At 42.8% G+C, this 4,241-nt stretch overlaps 1 pseudogene; it reads left to right on the forward strand.

Moving 5' to 3' along the window:
- The first annotated feature begins 2,277 nt into the window (after positions 1 to 2,277).
- LOC123951545 lies at positions 2,278 to 3,116 on the forward strand (annotated as a pseudogene).
- The last annotated feature ends 1,125 nt before the right edge of the window (positions 3,117 to 4,241 follow it).

Raw genomic sequence — 4,241 nt, forward strand, 5'->3', positions numbered from 1 at the left:
GGTAAGAAGATGCCGTTTGATCACTGAAGTGTTGGTGTAACTGTAATAAATTCTCCTGAGATTCTCTGGACCTTGCTCTGCCATATCCTGCCACCTCGCCCAACTTCTGGCTCCTCAAATGGGCAGACACTTGGCTGAGAGGCTGGTGAGATTCATTGCCAGAGCTTTATCCAGCGATAGCTTCTAGCGAGTTCCAGATCTCCTTGCTACCACTGGCTTGAAATCATCTCTGCTTTTCTTTCACCTGGTCAGAAATTACAACATTCTTTGGATGCATTTGAGCACACACCCTGTGTCAGAATTATGAGTCTTTGAAGAAATAACGATAAAGAGTAGAGATCCTTCTCTAGGGGCAGAACTTAGTTAATGAAGGGATTCTTTGGGTCTGAAACCCCAAAACAATTTTCTTTGTTACTTTGATTCAATGGTCACATATATAGGTCTAAATCTTACTGTAACCCATGATTTTTGTGTATTATGTTAATATTCATATTTATCCATAATTACATATTTTTCTATTTGTTCATTTTTTGTTGGCTGTAGCCTTGTGGAAGGTGTGTCTGAATTCAAACCTTATTTTGTTTCCTTGGAAAGGGCAGACTACATATGTATTTTTCCCAAAATAAGTTTTTTTTATTTTCAAGTAGTTTCAGATTTACAGAAGAATTGCAAAGATAGAGAGTTCCCATGTAACCGAGTTTTCCCTAGGATTAACGTCTTAAATTAGTATGATACATTACTTTCTAGTACATTATTACTTAGAGTCCACACTCTCTTCAGATTTCTTTAGTTTTCCTAATGTCCTTCTTCTGTTCCAACATCCTTCCCAGCATGCCACATTACATTTCATTGTCAGGTTTCCTTTGGTTCTCTTGGATGTGGTGGTTTCTCAGACTTTCCATTTATTTGTTTGTTTATTGAAACTTGAGGAAGCTTTTATTTTTTTAAAGATTTTATTTATTCATCTGACAGAGAAAGAGCATAAGCAGGGGAAGCAGCAGAGGGAGAGGGAGAAGAGACTCTCCGCTGAGCAGGAATCCCAATGTAGGGCTTAATCCCAAGACCCCAGGATCATGACCTGAGCTGAAGGCAGACGTTTAATCGACTGAGCCACCCAGGCGCCCTAAAGATTTTATTTTTAAGTAATCTCTACACCCAACGAGGGGCTCGAACTCATGCCCCTGAGATCAAGAGTCACACACTCTACCTGCTAAGCCAGCCTGACACCCCCTCTCTGTCTTTTAAAATTGAACTATAATTAACAGACAAGGCTAGGGGCGCTTGGGTGGCTCAGATGGTTAGGCATCTGTCTTTGACTCAGGTCATGATCCCAGAGCCCTGGGATTGAGCCCCACATCAGGTTCTCTGCTCAGCGGGGAGCCTGCTTCTCCCTCTGACTGCCCCCCATTCCACCACTCATGCTTTTTGTCTCAAATAAATAAAATTAAAACAATAAAACATAACAATGTTATACTGATGACTGTATGAGTTAGGGTACTCTGGACAAACTGAGCAATGGATCAGACATACTACACACACACACAGAGAGATTTATTTTAATGAATTGACTGATGTGATTACAGAGGCTGGAAGGTTCAAAGTCCAAAATTCGTACAGCAGGCTGGCAGACTAAATACTCAGGCAGGAATTGGTGGTGCGGTATTGAGCCAGAATTTCTTCTTTCCTGGGAAACCTGGTAAGGCCCTCAGCAGATTGGATGAAGCCCTGCTCCCCTTATAATCTCCTTTATTTAAGAAGGGTCAATGATGATAGGTGTTGACCACAGCTAGATACAGCAACACCAATGTTAGTGTTTGATTAAACAACTGGAAACTGTAGTCTCGCCAAAGGGACACAGAAAACTAAGCATCACGATGACCTTAATGTTTCAGGGTGTACTTGTCAGAGAATTTGTACAGGGTTCCTCAACTGGGATTGGACTGATGCTTTCTCATGATTAGAGTGGGGTTATATATTTTTGGGCAAACTAGATTTTATGGGTCAATGGACTAAGGGGTGACTGTGGATGGATTGTTTGGAAATAGGTTTCTCAGAAATCTAATGTTGGCCTGCGCTCTGGAGTGTACAGTATATTCCTGCAATGGCCTATTGTTTGTATTCTGCAGGAATGCTCAATTTGACCGTCTGACTATTATTATTATTTAAACTTAAAAAAACCCCACTATTATTAGCATTATAAAGAGTTACAAAAACAGTACCAGAATGCCTTGAAGACACTTACCCAGCTTCCTCCAAAGTTGAGGTTGTGCTCCCTGGATGACTGAGTCCAAGGCTGGGGAGAACCAGGAGATCAAGTGCAAGGTTGCAGTTGCCTGGGAGGTGGGAGAACCTGTCTCTAAAGAGAGGGTAGAGACCCCATAAGGCTCGTGAAGTTCAAGTTGAGATGATTGCCACTGCAGTTTGCCATACTAATGCCTCTTCCCCGAGTGGGGCTGAACCCGAAGGGAGTCTTCCAGCAATCCTGGGACATGAAGGTGCAGAAATTGTGGACAGTGTTGGCGAAGGAGTCACGCAACTGCAGACAGGTGATACTGTCATTCCGCGTTACATGCCGCAGTGTGGAGAATGCAAATTTTGTCTAAACCCTAAAACCTTTGCCAGAAGAGAAGTGGTACTCAGGAGAAAGGATTAATGCCAGATGGGACTAGCAGATTTCCTTGCAAAGGAAAGACAATTCTACATTTCCTGGGAACCATCACGCTTTCTGAACATACAGTCGTGGCTGAGATCTCTGTTGCTGAAATTGATCCTTTAGCGCCTGTGGATAAAATCTGCCTTGTGGGTTGTGGCATTTCCACTGCATCATCTTTGGTCCAGGAGGATTTGTGCTGGCGGCTCTCATGGGCCATAAGTTGGCTGGTGTATCCTGGATCTTTGGTGTGGACATCAATAAAGGTAAATTCACAAGGGCCAAGAAGTTTGGAGCCTCTGAATGCATTAACCCCCAGGACTTCCTACACCCATCCAGGAAGGGCCCACTGAAAGGACTAATGGGGAGCACACTAGGCCTCGAGTGTACTGGTAAGGTCAAAGTCAAGGGAGCAGTGCTGGAGGCCCGCCCCCAAAGCCCAGTGTCCCCGTCCCAGTCAGAGTAGCTGCTTCCCGTGAAGAAATCGCCAATCCTCCATTTCAGCGGGTACGGTTGAAGGCACGGTTAACCCTGTTTGTCGTGACTGAACCAGAAGTGCTGCATGTGGAAAGGCACTGCCTTCGGAGGGTGGGAGAGTGTGGAAAACGTCCTGAAGTTGGTGTCTGAATGTATGTCCAAAAAAGTACAAGTTGATGAATTCATGACTCGTAATCTTTTGACCAAATCAACAAAACCTTTGAACAGATGCAGCAGAGCATTCGAACTGTTGCAAAGCTCTAAATTCAACAGAGAAAACATGTTCATCCTTGCACCTACGTCTTGTGGTCCAACTGGAACAGCCAGACAAGCGGGGAAAAGATCTTCCCAGTTCACAGCCTCTTCGACTTTCTAGACCTTCTCCACACTACTTCTAGAGTAACCCACTCTGGGTTATATTTTTTGTATAATTCATAAATCTCTAATCAAGGACAAGGCTAATACAGTCATAGATCTGTTTTCTGAACTCTCCTTCACATAAATAACTGCCAACTCATCGAGGAATATTCTAACATAATAAAAGCAATTTCTGTGGAAAAGAAAAGGTTAACATTGCACATGGTCATAGTACAATCACCCCAATGAAGAAACTGATATTAGTACAATACTATTCACTAAACTATAAACTTGATTCAGATGTTACCAGTTTTTCTACTTTTGTCCTTTTACTGCTCCAGGATGCAGTGAGGATGACACACAATTCGTTGTCATGTGTTCTCAGTTTCATTCACTCTGTGACAGTTTCCTAGTCTTTCCTTGACCTTGAGTCTTCCATGACCTTGAGACTATTGTCGAGTTCTGCTTGACGATTTTGTGGAATGCCGCTTCGTTTGGCTTGTCTGATATTTTCGGATGGTTCTGGGATATTATGCTTAGGTTGAGATCATGTCTTCTTGGAAACAATACCACAGAAGTGATGTTCCTTCTCAGTGCATCATATCAGGTTACATAAGGTAGCTATGTCTTGTTAGCGGTGATGTTAACCTTGTTAACCTTGATCTCTTGGTTAAGGGGTATCTACCAGGTTTCTCCACCGTACACTTACTATTTTTGTCTTTTTTAGTTAATAATTTCTTTGGCTGGGGAAGAGATA

This window comes from Meles meles, chromosome 10 (genome assembly GCF_922984935.1).
Source record: "Meles meles chromosome 10, mMelMel3.1 paternal haplotype, whole genome shotgun sequence".
NCBI classification, from domain to species: domain Eukaryota; kingdom Metazoa; phylum Chordata; class Mammalia; order Carnivora; family Mustelidae; genus Meles; species Meles meles.